At 41.3% G+C, this 15,099-nt stretch overlaps 1 long non-coding RNA gene across 1 annotated transcript; it reads left to right on the top strand.

Moving 5' to 3' along the window:
- The first annotated feature begins 3 nt into the window (after positions 1-3).
- LOC146895696 (uncharacterized) lies at positions 4-15,099 on the top strand. The gene is made up of 3 exons (XR_015000634.2): positions 4-738; positions 5,775-5,884; positions 14,731-15,099. It is a non-coding gene; the product is annotated as an uncharacterized LOC146895696 (long non-coding RNA).

The following is a 15,099-nucleotide window of genomic DNA, read 5'->3' as shown; positions in this document are numbered from 1 at the left end:
ACTACCCTGTGCGAGGCTGCCTTGCTGAGCAGCAGAGACGTCTCCTGTACAGGGGACACGCGCGAGTCACACACGCGCCTTTGTCTTCTGAGGCTTCCAGCTTCTGGGCAGAAAAGTTACGGGAGGACTTTTACGCTTTGCTTTTTTGACAGTCTGGCCAGCCACCCGGGATACAACTCTAGGTGGTGGAATAAAGAAAGAGTTTTGCAAGGGTGAGTGTTTAGTTCCGCTGCAGTGGATCTGTGCCACGTTTCTGTGGTCTTGGAAAAACATCATGTTGATTTTGGAGAGAACATCCTAGAACTCTTTGTGAATGGTCTACGAAAGTTTGCATGGAGCCTTTAACCAGAGAAGAGTAAACTGGAAATTGAATCACATCCGTGGATAAATTCCTAAAGAGCAACCGTTCTGCACGGTTGGCGCTCAACAAATCTTTGTTATGACTGGTAGTGTAAAAGTCCTGCTGCGTCTAAGGCCTTTGTGGTGCAGAGTGTTACTGCTGAAGCAGCATACATATCTATACTTATGCAAAGTTGGACCAATATAGTTCAATAAATTTAGCCTGGGACAGTCACATGACCTCTTCTTTTAACTTGCGGTGGAGTACACCGCCACCAGGTGTCAGCTGGGACACAAATACTCTGTCTTAGCCACAACAAATGTGCTGGCTCCTGGGTCCAAATAATACATATTTACAACTGCATAGGGAAGGTGTTAAGAGCTATCCTCAACCTTAAGGTAAGAAATGTAAGTTTGGGTTCAACCATTTTACTGATCTATATCTCAGGAAATGCCCTGATTCGGACGGGAATGGTGATGCACCTCTGCCGTCCTTCCTCAAAGAGTCTTAGGCGGGAGGACCAGAGCTGAAGGAACTGGAGCTGTCTGACAGGACTTTTCTGATCAGCGACCAAAATTCTAATTCAAACCTGGAAAAGTATATGCATGCGTGCGTGCGTGTTACTTCTTTAAATGAACTACGGTTCCCTGGAAGCTTTCAGTCTCACCAGCCTTTTAGAGACTGTATTCATTTAACCCCACCTAGAAACGCTATGGTTTGAACTCAGAAATCCACTTGTCTCTGCCTCCTGAGGGCTGGGACTAAAGGCATGTGCCACCACATCCATTACAGAGGCTCTTGTTGCCCAAATTTAAGAACTGCTTCTCCCAGCTGTGGTAGTTTGAATGTCATCCCTCCCCACCATAGGCTCTTAGAGAATAGCACTATTAGGAGGTGTGGCCTTGTTGGAGGAACTGTGTCAGTGTGCCTTTGTGTTTTGAGGTCACATATATGCCCAAATTACGCCCAGTGTCTTAGTTCACTTCCTGTTGCCTACTCAAGCAGTAGAATTCTTAGCTCCATTTCCAGCACCACGTCTGCCTGTATACTGCCATGGCCCACCATGATGATGATGGACTGAACCGCGGAACTATAAGCCACCCAATTAAATATTTTCCCATATATCAGTCGCCATGACATAGTGTCTCTTCACAGCAATAGAATTCCTAACTAAGACACCCCCTTTCGTTATTTTTTAATTTAGTATACAACGTATTGGGTTTGTTACAAAAATTTCATGTCATTAAACATTTCCAATTGTTCCCCAGCCCCTCCTGTGCCACACTTGCTGATCCCTTCCCTCAGACTGCCCACTGTTTGTTAACACTAGGTTTCCAATCTGTGTGTTAGTGCAGTCCTCTGAGGAGCAGACACAAAGGCAGAGTTCAGCAGGCAGAATTCAGTAGGCAGGGATTTTAGTAACAAAGAATTATGATAAGGAATTAAGGTATACATACTAAAAAGCACTAAATCCGTAGTAGCGTTCAGAATTAAATGGCAGTAGGGAATGAAGGAAGAGATTTCTTTACCAAGAAAAAATACTATATAATAATGAAGGGAAAGGAACCAACATTCTGCAACTGTCTATCTCATAAATGGTTCAGGTGAAGGAAATCTTCATGGAATGCCAAAGTAAGGGAAGTTGGCAAGCATTTTAGCTCACGCCTTTAATCCCAGCGTTCAGGACATAGAGGCAGGAGGATCTCTGTGAGACTGAGGCCAACCTGAGACTGAGGTCTACATAGCAAGTCCCAGGCCTGCCAGTTATCTAGTGAGGCCCTATCTCAAAAACAGTAAAATTAAATGGGCCAAGTTTGCTTGGCGTCCATTCATATAACTTTTGTGCTTGTGTGTGGGCATGCCTGTGAAGGCCAGAAGTTAGCTTCAGATGTTCCTCAGGCATTGTCCAGCTTGTTTCCTGAAGTGAACTTGTTTCTCTCACTGGCCTGGAACTCACTGATTAATCAGGTTGTCTTGCTATCTAGTCCCAGGAATCCAAATCTGCCTCCCAGTGCTATAACTATAAAGGTGTGCTTCCAAGCCTACCTTTGTACACGGGCTCCAAAACTCAAAGTCAGCTGCTGATGGTTACATGCCAATCACTTTGCTGATTGAGTTCTCTCTAGCCCTGAAATTCACTTAATCTTAAGTATTACTTAACTAACCACAGAGCAAAAGTTGTTCCTTTTCAGTGGGGCAAATGTATACTATCTCCAAAGACTTTGATTTTGTTTTTCAAAAATTTGTATTTGATTTTATATTTCAAATTATTAAACATTCATTTGTATAAAAAAATATTTAAAAACTGTTAGAAGTGCATAGTGAATCATTTTCATTCCAACACTTTTTACACACACACACACACACACGCAGACATGCACACACATGCATGTATGTACATTCGTGAAGCTTCCCTAAACTAAGCCAAATATGTATCTTTTCACTCTTTTGATCCAAATTCAACATACCAAACATATGACTCTGTGTCTGGAAAAACCATATAGTGTATGTTAGTGGAGTCCATAGAGGAAGAAAGTTCAGCATGCAACTGGGAAAAGGCAGAGTTGAGCATGCAAAGATTTTATCAGGGGCAATGCCTGTGTCTCAGGGTTTTTATTACTATGATAAAAGATGACCACAAGTAACTTGGAGAGAAAAGGGTTCGTTTCATCTCACAACTCTCAGATCACACTCCCTCACTAAAGGAAGTCAAGGCAGGAATCTGGAGGCAGGCACTGAAGCAGAAGCCGTGGAGAAGTGATGAATACTGGCTTGTTTGCCCTGGATTGCTCAGTTTGCTTTCTTATACCCTCCGGACCACTAGTCCAGGAGTGGCACTGCTGGAATTGGGCTCTCCCACATCCATCATTAATCAAGAAAATGTCCCCATATGCTTGCTTGCAAGCCAGCTTATGGAGGCATTTCCTCAACTGAGATTCCCTCTGCTAGAAAACCCTAGTTTGTGTCAAGTTTGAAAAAAAAATGGTGGGGGCTGGAGAGATGGCTCAGCAGCTGAGAGCACTGACTATTCTTCCAGAGGACCTGAGTTCAATTCCCAATAACCACATGGTGGCTCACAACCATCTGTAATGAGAACCGGTGCCCTCTTTTGGCCTGCAGGCATACATGGAGGCAGAATGTTGTATACATAATAAATAAATAAAATCTTTAAAAAAAAACTAACCAGGATAGCCTGTGAAGAAAAAGAACATGCAACCTGGTAAGGCTGACCACACATAAATCCCAAAGGAAGGAAAATTAGGAAAATTAACTAGAAACATCCTTGACCACCCAGGCAATCTAAAGGTTTGTCAGAACCATCATGGAACCTTGAGTCCAAGTTCACCAAGAACTTTGGTGCCCCAGGAACTAGTTTGCCTCAGCATCCCTTCCATGTTCAGTATTTTAGTGGGAGCAGATCCTGAGAAGTGGGGACTGTAGCCTCAGAGCAGACACGAGAATGAGCTTTAGAATTCATTAGGAGGAGGAGGATCAGTCACAGTACCTGTAGCTGGAAGTCTCTGAAGCACTTGAAATAAGTTGCATTTTAAAAATCTAGTAATTTACGAAGCAGTTGAAACACATTTTACATGCACTGAGTAACACAAACGCACACACACACACACACACACACAAACTTCTTTTTTAATGGAAATATACTTTACTATTTCATTGATTCAACTGGTAAATCACATTTCATTCATATCATTTAACCAAGATTTTTTTGTCAGCAGCTTATACCCATGAAATAATTGTTGAATGGTCTTTATACTATACAAGGATTTGTGTTTTGTTACGTTGTTTTGTTTTTTGTTATTTTTAAGATGGGATCTCTCTGTGTAGCACTGACTGTCCTGGAACTCACTCTATAGACTAGCTTGGCTCAAACTCAGATATCTATCTGCCTCTTCCTCCTGAGTGCTTGGATTAAAGGCATGAACCTCACACATGGCAAGAGGTTTTATTCAATACAAAGCTGAAACAGGGCAAAACTTAGCATTAGAGCAGAGTGTAGTAGAAGGGGGAGATAAATATTTAGAAGAAAAATGTGATCTGTGCAATAACCACTCTCTCCTTCTAGTCCCATACCATCAAAAAGGAACAAATGACTTTAACAGGGAGAACAGTGGCACTTAACAATGAGCAAGCTCACAGAACGCCATTCTTACTATTCAAGGCACGGCCCGGCAGCTGGTAGCTTTATTCATTTGGAAAACACACACACTTCTATCTTTTTCTTTCTGCATCAAGAATCTATTTCCACCTGATTTCAATGATGCATGGTGCTGCGGAATAACCCAAGATAAAAGGAAATTTAAAAAAAAATTTCCTCTCTGTTGATGCATGATTCCATGAAGTTAAATGGTGGGGTTCTCCTAGTAGCTTTATCAACTCCCTTGCGAACTGACTTGGCTGTGAACCTGTCTCTGTATGTCAGATGTCCCTGGGAGATAAAAAGCTGTTGATTGTAAAAACGTACACAAAGCCAGGGACGTGGCTGTGTAGTAGAAGGTTTGCCTAGCATGCACATAGCCCTGGGTTTGATCCCAACACTGCATAAAGATTTTTTAAAAAGTAGAACAAAGATGTACAATACAATTTACCCCTTTAATTATCATTCCTGTTTACACCACCCCTGTCCGTCCTTAAGCTATAAGAAAATCTAATCAGTTCTTTCCTAAAATTAAAGAGAGAATCAAAAATATAGACCATGAAGGTATAGTATTTTTTGCAGATAATACTTTCCCATTTCATTTTACAAAAATACAGGTAATAGTGTATATACATGTATATGTGTTAAGTACTTTTACCTTCACTCATAAACATAAATAATGTTTACTTAAAATGATCATTCAGTAAGTGCTGAAAATTCCAAATGAAATCACAAGTTGAAAAGATAGTACAGATTATTTATCCCACTCCTCCCCCTCAGTTAGTAGCCAGAGAACGTGAATCGTAAAGAGACTGGTATTTGGCTCAAGGTCATCTGGAATGCTAGCTTGGCGTCTGGGTTTCTTGGAAACACTAGAGTATGCCAAAAATGCCAAGACTCCTGAAGCATGTGGCATGTGGTCCTTAAACCACTCAGATTTACCCCAGCGTGGGACAGTCACATAAAAATCCTTCGCTTCATAGTTTGGAGGGAACATCACAAGAATTCCCACACCCATTTGTTTAAGATTTCAAAGATGTACTAATCTGACAAACATATGCTCATAGGAATTTTCTTTGAATGAAAGAGGCAAGTATGTTCCGTTTAGATGGGAACCGACACCCTTCTTCAGATTGAGAGCACCTATCAGACCAATCTGCTCACATAAAGTTTTAGGGTGGAAATTCATGGGTCCTGGAGAATAGAATAAAAATTGGTTAGAGTTTCTTTTTTTTCTTTTTCATGTGTGAGTATAGTAATATTTTATTTATGTTTTAATAGATAATGCTTGCCTAAAGATCAGAAGTGAAAAGCTAAGCCATTAGAAGTCAAGCATTGGTGGAGCATACCTTTAATCCCAGGATTTGGGAGACAGCCGCAGATGGATCTTTGTGAGTTCAAGGCAACCCTGGGCTACATGATATCAATTCAGAAACAGTGCCTCACACCTTTGATCCCACTTCGAGGGAGTCATACACCTTTAATCTCAGCACTAGAGGGAATATAAAAAGGGAGGAGAGAAAGGCTTAGTCTGTTTAGTCAACAGTCGCCCAGCCTTGGTAGAGGTAAAACTTCTCCAGTGGCTTGGCTGTTTTGATTTTCTGGTTTTCGGGTTGAACCCCAATATTTGTCTCTGAGTTTTTATTATTCATGCTACAAATGTGCATGCGTGTGTGTGTGTGTGTGTGTGTGTGTGTGTGTGTGCGTGTGTGTGTGTGTGTGTGTTTGTAAAACATTCCTTCGAATCCCTTTAGCTTAGTTTCACAAGGTACCTCTTGTCAATTGTTCTTAAAATTTCTGGGTCCTATTTAGGAAGCCTGTTTCTGTGTAAGTAAATTGAATTGTACTCCCTAAGAACACTTTTTTCTTAATTCTGAATCATTATCCTTTCATTTTCTTGTTTCAAATTCTTGACCCACCTTTCCTTGTTTCTAATCCCTTGACTTCAACTTTATTGCTTTTTGCTCTCTCCCCAGCCTGAAATTTTATGGAGATTGGGGTAGAGAAAGAGACATTTATCTATAAAGGACAGTTGCAGGAAGACGATAAACCAACTACATTTAAGTAATAGAGAATGTGTAAGAAAAGCCCACATTCTTCAAATGCAGAAGCTAGACACTGTGTCAATCACTCATAAAAGGTGAAGACTCCTGGGTCAGGGCTTTGAACTTCTAACCTTTCCCAGTTCTCCATTCCACCTACACACTTGGAATTGCTAGGAAAAAAGAAGAACTGTCTCTCTAGGAGGAGAAATAGTCTTCCCTTGAGATGAGCCCCCAACTGCTTATCCAGTTCAAAGTCTTGCAAACATATACATACAAACAATACTCAAAGGACTCAGCAGTCTTTTGTTTGTACTGTGTATATATAATCTTTGTGTCTGTTTCTCTCTCTCTGCTCCCCTAGTATATTTGAGATTGAAAATTTCCTGTAGTAAGCATCTGTCTGTCCTTCTGTCTGCTTTTTTTTTTCTGGAAAGGTATGTGTAAGTATTTGCCCAAGAATATATGAACTTATCATTTTGATAGAACTGCCAAGGAGACCACTAAAGCTACTAACATACAAAACAAAGTAGATATATGTATTCACAACTATATTATAGATAATTGTGAATAATTAATTGTGAATTAATAATTGTGAAGAAGGGCTATGCTTGCTGCATCTTTGAGCTTGTGGTTGAGGCCCAGGACCACACTTTCCCAGTCTTCCACCTTTCCTGCTTCTTACGCAATAGTTTTCAAACCCAGGTTGGTACCGACCCACTGCGGTCACCACAGAACCTGCAAACTCAGCCTCAGTCTGTTTCTAAGGACCGTGGGCTATCTCTGAATCTTCTGTCACATTTTGCAGCACACAATTACACCCTTTGACTAGAATAAATACGTCCAGCCCGACTTGCGTGATCCTTTCTCTATAATCTTTCTCTCTAAAGCTTTTGAGGGGTTTTCTCATTGTTTCACTTCGCACAACAGCTGCCCTATAAAAATGCAAACATTAAGAACACAGCACACATAGACAAAAAGTATGAAACCTATACTTTCCAGTCTTCATTCTATTGCTGTAGGTGACCCTCAGTCCAAGTTTTAGAATCTAACCACTGCACCATACATTATTTATATTATTCAAATAAATCTCCAGGAAGTGGCAAGACAAGGAGTTTGTAAGGACATCGAGAATAAAGAATCAGTAACCCTCAGAACAGTTCGCTCTGTGACAACTGTGGGAGTATTTTGATAAGTGTTGGCAGCAGGGCAAGGCATGTGATGTAGGACAGAAAACTTGGCATTCAAACAAGCAAATGGTTTGGCGACAGTTTCTTAAATTTCTGCCGTGTTTGCAAATGCCAGTAGCAATTTCTCAGACTGCAGAATTGCTACACGTGACAGGTTCGAGAATGCTTTACAGAATTTCCACCAAGTAATTCATCCTTCCAAATTAATAATTCCATGAACCCTTTGAATAATTGGAACTGCTAAAACTAAAGCCATGCTGGGACTTTCTATATTTAATGTGTGCATTTTGATGTTCCGCTGTAGAATCGGAAGCAAGTCAGGAATCGAAGTGGAATCTTACATAACTCTGTTTTTATGTGACTGGTGGGAGGTGTGTGCACACAGGGGTGTGGGGTGTGTCTGGGTGCCCGGGAGAAGTAAGTAAATGGGAGGGTCCGCTGCCTGTCTCTCTCAGCCTTATGGCAGAGTCTTTCACTGAACCTGAAGCTTGCCACTTAAGCTAGGTTTTCCTGGTCATTGTGCTCCCAAGAACCCACCTGTCTCTACCCCCAAAACACTGGAGTTACAGACACACATGGCCATGTCCAGATATTTACCTGAGTGCTGAAATTTGAATCCTAGTCCTCTTACTTTCAAAACACGTGTTCTTACCTCCAAAGCCATCTTACCATCCCCAATTAATCTCTCTTTTACACGTATGAAGTTAGTAAGCTGGTTGCATGCCGTGATATGCACGTGCGTGTCAGATGACTGATGGAGATACTTTTTTCCTTTCACCAAGTTGTGGAGCAAACTCAGGCTTGGTGGCAAGTGTCCTTACCCACTGAACCATCTTACTGGCCCCTAATTCAGTCTTCATAGGTTTCTATCATATTATTAACTCTTCAGGATAAAATCGTACCTTGTTCCTTCCTAAATGTGTATAGGCTTAACTGCCTGCATTGCAAGAACAGGCAAATTGAATGGGTATGTGGTGAGAATCCTGACCCTTGTAAATCCTTTCTATTGGCACTCATTTCTGCAGTTTCTCCAGAAATGTGGTGTGCTTTGAGCTTGTTTCCAAGGAAAACTCAATTCTAGTGAATTCAATTTAGACTTTCCCATGCCCTCACTGCAAAGGTCATAAAATCAGTGTAGGGTGTCTGCATGCTATCAAGTAGATCCAGTCCAATAATACACTCTGAAACTGGGGAAATAGCCACAGGATAGATTAGGAAACCTACAAGGCTCACTGCAAAATGCACTCAAGCTAAAGTTTATTGATATCCTGACACCAGAAGCTCCTGTTCTAACCACAGGAGGCCACGTGCCCATGTGGAGCTGGTGACTGAAGTCCATTAGCTCCTCAAATGTCTGATGACTTACTCTTTTCCAATGCTAAATCCCTAGTTAAAAAAAATCATTAGTTTAAAAAATTTTTAAAACTTGTGGGAAAACTAATGGAAAGATTAACAGTATAAAGTTTCAGTGTTGGAGTCCTTTATCAAATGTCCCTCCTGCTCACTGAAAGGTTATGGACCTATTGATTAGCTCAGATCTGAAAGTGGATGGAAGCTGTGTATTTCTTGTTTTTCTCCTAGCTGTAAAAAAAACACTTGACTGAGGAGAGGAAAGATTTATCTTGGCTCACAGGTTCAGAGGTTCCAGTCCATCCTGATGGAGAAGGCATGACAGCAAGCACAGTGGTCCATATAGGAGGGAGTATGAGCTGGCTGCTCTTCACATCTTGGATCTGAAAGCAGAGAACACAGACAAGAATTAGCAGTGGGTAAAACCTCCAGGTCCCGTCCTAACAAAGTGTTCAAACTATGGGAGCCTAGGGAGGACATTTCACAGTCTATCCAGACCATGTTATGACTGTTTTGGGATTTACATTAGGCCAAGAAAGAAGGTATACAGATTATCTATTTCATTTCCACAAATACCATAATCAACCAGCAACACTAGAGGTTTGAACAAGACAGCTCATCCTGATTGCTGCTGTGACCCTACTGCCCATACATCACTTTACCCACTACCTGTGGTGATGGAGAGAATCCTCTTTTTATCTTTATTATACTGGGTTTCCTGAGCCAGTAACGGCAGCTTCCACTATTAAATCTTCCCTACAGACAGAGGCCATGAGATGTACAAAGTTTCCAGGACTCCCTTCACCATCATTGTGAAATGTGTCTTCTTTGAGAAGTCAGGTGTTATTCTGATAGGTCTGCCTCTGTATGTTACTTGACCATTTTCCTTTGCATTTCTTAATATTCTGTCTTTATTCTGCATGTTTTGCCTTTTGATTATTATATGGCAAGGGGACTTTTTTCTGGTTCAGTCTAGCTGGTGTTCTGTAAGCTTCTTTTACCTTCATTGGGATATCCTTCTATGATTTTGTTGAATATATTTTCTGTGTCTTTGAGCTGGATTTCTTCTCTTTCTCCTATCCCTATTATTTTTAGGTTTGGTACTTTCATGGTGTCCCATATTTCCTGGATGGTTTATGTTAAGAATTTGTTGGATTTAATGTTTTCTTTGACCGATGAATCTATTTCCTCTATAGTATCTTCAACACCTGAGATTCTCTCTTCCATCTCTTGCATTCTGTTAGGTATGCTTGCCTCTGTAGTTCCCATTCATTTACCCAGGTCTTCCACTTCCAGAATTCCCTTGGTTTGTGTTTCCTTTATTGCCTCATTTTAGTCTTCAAGTCTTGAACTGTTTAAACTGTTTGCTTTACAAACTGTTAAGAAAAACATATATAGATTCACCCTGGGAAGGGGAAATAGACAATATCTCCTGACAAAATTGGAAGAATGGAAGTGGGGAGAGAAGGGAGGGCTGAAGGGAAGGAGAAGAGGTGATGGGGAGAGGGGAGGAGAACTTGAGGGTACAGGATAGTCGAGATGGGGGAATGACAGAGGTGGAGAGCAAGGAAAAAGATATTTTGATTGAGGGAGCCATTATGGGGTTAGCAAGAAACCTGGCCCTAGAGAAAGTCCCAGGAATTTACAAGAATGACCTGAGCTAAGACCCTAAGCAATAATGGAGATGGTGCCTGAACTGGCCTTGCCTTCTAGTTAGATTTATGAATATGTTAAGTCTCACCATAGAACCTTTGTCCAGCACCCATTGGAGACAGGGCCAGAGACCCACAGTGGAGCACTGGGCTGAGCTCCCAAAGTCCAGTTGAAGAGTGGGAAGAGTGAGAATATGAACAACGAGTTCAAGACCATGCTGGGGACACTCACTGAAACAGCTTACCTGAGCTAATGGGAGCTCACCAACTCTGCCCAGATAGGGAAAGGACCAGCATAGGACCATATGAACATGGTGGACAGGTATATAGCTGGGGCAGACAGTGGAGCTACTGGCAATGGGACCAGGATTTGTGCCTGCTACATGTACTGGCTTTTTGAAATGCATTCTCTTTGGATGGATTCCTTGCTCAACCTGGATATAGTGCAGAGTGCCTCCTTGGTCCTTACTAGGAGCAATGTGCCTTACCTTCTCTGAGGAATGGATGAAGAGGGGGAAGTGAAGGGAGTGGGAGGAGGGGAAGAAGTGGGAACTGGCATTGGTATATAAGATGAAAAAAGATAGTTTGTTTTCTTTTTAAAAGAATAAATTTTTAAAAAATAATATTATCCTAAGTGAAAAGAAAGAAAGAAATGTGTCATCTTGACCCTCTCAGCATGAGGGACTAGATCTGAACTGAAGGATTCATTCTAACAGTCCAGTCTTCCTAGGCCTTGGCTTTTCTCACTCGGCACTAAACTGGGGGAGTTTGATTGTCTGCTACTCACCCACAGTGGAACGCCTGTGGTCCATGTTTCAGGCAGACAACCAAGCTGCTAGAGCCCTATTTATTCATATGTTTATTCATTCACTTTCTGTGTAAAATGCTTTTTTTTTATTTCCTGATTGGCAGGCAATAATTATACTTTCTATAGAATAGAATGTGTTTTAATAGATTTGCAATGGTCAATGTAGGATGTTTAGATTTGTTCACTTACTTCAACCACATTGTTTCTTTGTATGAGAATGCTGGAGATCCTCTCTTATGGTTATGTGAGTTGTGTGGTACACCATTGTTACCTGCGATCACCCTTCTGGGTAGTAACACACCAGAGCACGTTCCTCCTCTCTGACTGGGATTCTGTACTGTTAACTAATCTCTCCCTCATCCCATACCTACCCCACCCACAGCGTCCATGCTTCTACTTTCAGCTCCTATGCACTCAGCTTCCTTAGATTTAATATGAGCAAATCAAGCAGTGTTTGCCCATCTGTGCCTGACTCTTTATGACTGCCGGGACTATCCATGCTATTGTAAATGACAGGATTGCATCCTCGGTATTCTAGCATTTTTACACATACATTTTGTTAATCTAGTCATCTGCTGATGGACATTTAGGTAGAATGTGTGTCTCAGCTACTGTGAATAGTGCTGTATTAAACCTGATAATGCAGATACCATTTTGGCACACCTGTTTCAAATCCTCCAGCTGTATATTTAGCAATGGGATTGTTGGATCATATGTAAAGCTCTACCTTTAACATTTTCAGATGCTTTTCTTACTCGCTTCATTGATTTATATTTCCATCACAATGTACAAGACCTCCTCCTTCTTTGCATTCTGACCAGCATTTGCTATTTATTTCTCCATCTGATTGGCACCAGAGATTCTAATTTGGGTAAATGCTGCATTGCAGATGATTTGCATCTTGATGAGGACTGATGATATAGGTGGAGCAGTCTGACATACGTGCTGGCTATTCCATGTGTTAGAGTCCCTTTGGACAGCCAGAGCTGTGACAGTGGATACGGAACCTTGTCCTAGAGAGCTCATATCAATAGATTTGGCTGGACCTAGCTTTCCATTCTTCTCACACTATCCCGTGCCCTCAATGTCCACCCCTACATATGCTCTCCACATTTCTGTCTGTATCAATTAGAAACCTCAAATAGTTTTTTGAAGTGCAGTACACATGGGCCATATTTTGAACCCAACCTTCCAAGAATCTGCTTGGAGTTAAGTACAGTTATAAAACTAGAAGCAAAACTAATGGGGATGGTGACTTCGAGGAGAGTCAGCATTGTGAGACAGACAACTGTCTCAGACAGATTCTATTGCAATCCCCACAGGCACTACAGGGCTAATTGTAGTAAGAGCCCACTTGTTCATTTCTGGCTGCTCAGACCCGAAATAATCACACAGAAACCATACTACTTGCAATACTGTTTAGCCAATAGCTTAAGTGTACTTCTGGCTAACTTATATCTTAAATTAACCCATCTCCATTAATCTGTGTACGGCCATGAGGCTGTGGCTTATTGGGTAAATTTCCGGAGGCCGTCTCCAGCAGGGCTATATAGCTTCTCTCTGACTCTACCTTCTTTCTCCCAGAATTCAGTTCAGTTTTTCCCACCTAGCTCTATTCTGCTAAGCCACTGGTCAAAACAACTTCTTTATTCATTAACCAATAAAAGCAACACATATACAGAAGGACCTCCCACACCAGCTAATCTTAGGTGGAGATATCCATGGCATTCAGAGGGCAGTACATGTATAAACATTGAAATTATAGCCTTTTAACTTTGCACTTAGTTGTAACTTGATCATTTGTTTGCTCTGCAATTCCTTATTTGACATAAATCATCTCAGAGGTCATGATATATTTTATTTTTCTCTCTTTTCTTTGCAACCAACAGTATCCAGGTGCAAACTTCAAGCATTTCTTCTTACATTAATAATAGATTCCTATTGTGTTTGTCATTGAGACTCTCCATGGTGATATATAGCTAGTGTCTCCAGTATTAATAATTGATTATTTAATATTTAAGCAGCCTTGTAGACTGACTTTTTTTAAGACTGACTTTTTATTTCTCCAAGTTTTATAAGACTTTATGATAGTTTGAAGCAGTCTCTCTCAAACTTTTTCTCACTTTACCGCTCCCCAAAGTTGCCTTTTTTGTGTAGATGCCGGTGTCTGCTGCTGCGTATGTTTGAGAGTACGTGTGTGTGTGTGTGTGTGTGTGTGTGTGTGTGTGTAAAACCCAGAGGACAACTTCAGGTGTCATCCTCGTACTGTCACGTTCTTGGAGACAGGACCTCTCACTGGTGTGGAGTACATCAAGTAGGCTAGACTGGTCAGTGTACCCCAGGCATGTCTACCCACCTCAGTGCAGGGGTCACAACAATGGCCACCACACCTGAATTTCTTATGTGGTTCTGGGAAAGGGTTTTACATTACTATAGAAAGCAAGACAAAACAAAGAGGAACTGAAGTGTCTGTTTTTCTCCCCAGTTAACTTGACTTTCAAGGTCTCCACAAAAATTAAAGTTGTTTTGGCAGTGATTATTTGCCTTGTATCAAGTAAATAAGTAGAGCCAGAGATGAGAAAGGGAGTTTGCTTATTTTACTAGTGAAAATGGAAAATAATCTATTCAGAACCAAGTATGAATATGAGTAACCCTGACCCGGGGAAAAGATTTAAATTACCTGGTGTGACATGGTCCAGTGTGGGAAAAGTTGCAGGGATTTTATAGCCAAAGAGAGAGGTCATTCATCAGCACATATAAACAATATACTGATGGGGCATTAGGTAAATAGGACATAGCAGACTTGGAAGTCTCTTCTATGGGCTTTAGTTGCCATAGCATTTTTATTGTAACTTTAAGGATAGAGATCCGCTCTGCTTAGAAGATATGAGTTTGCCTATAAACTCACAAAGAAAGCTAAGACATGAAAGTTAACGTGACTATCATTAAAGGGCCTGTGATAGTTCTAGAACTATCAAATCCACCGCTCCGCAATCACAGTGCTCCTGGCCAAGGTCAATCTGCAGGATCTTGAGCATAGTCAGAGATTTAGTCAGAGAACTGCAGCTTCACAAACGTGGCAAGGCAGCAAATTAACTTAAGGAAGAAAGGGGCACAGGGTAATCCAGTATACCAAGGTTTCTTTTTGATGAGGGTGGGGTTAATTAACGATCTTTATGTGTGTTAATATTTTAGACCTACAGGAAAGAAGGAACAAGTAGCGTGACCATTGCCATGTAGCTACCTGCAGTGCTACTGTCTGGATGCTGAGTCCTCATAATCACCATACTGAGCCTGGTCCCAAATGTGATAGCATCAGGGACAGGACCAGTGGGAAGCGATTACATCATTGGGTAGCATCCTCAAGAATGGAACTAATGCCTTTATAAAAGATGTCTTGGGCAGCTGCCTTTCCCCTCCCACAATCCAAAGATGCAATAAAAGAGATTCATCTGTACCTCAGAGTGTGGAGCCTTAATAGATACTGAAGCTGTCCTTGCCTAGACCGTGAAGGTCCCTGCCTCTACAATTGCAGGCAACACAGCTCTGTTGTTTATAAGCTCT

Source organism: Myodes glareolus, chromosome 2 (genome assembly GCF_982192425.1).
Source record: "Myodes glareolus chromosome 2, mMyoGla1.1, whole genome shotgun sequence".
Classification (NCBI taxonomy): domain Eukaryota; kingdom Metazoa; phylum Chordata; class Mammalia; order Rodentia; family Cricetidae; genus Myodes; species Myodes glareolus.
This window is presented reverse-complemented; position numbering and strand designations above follow the sequence as displayed.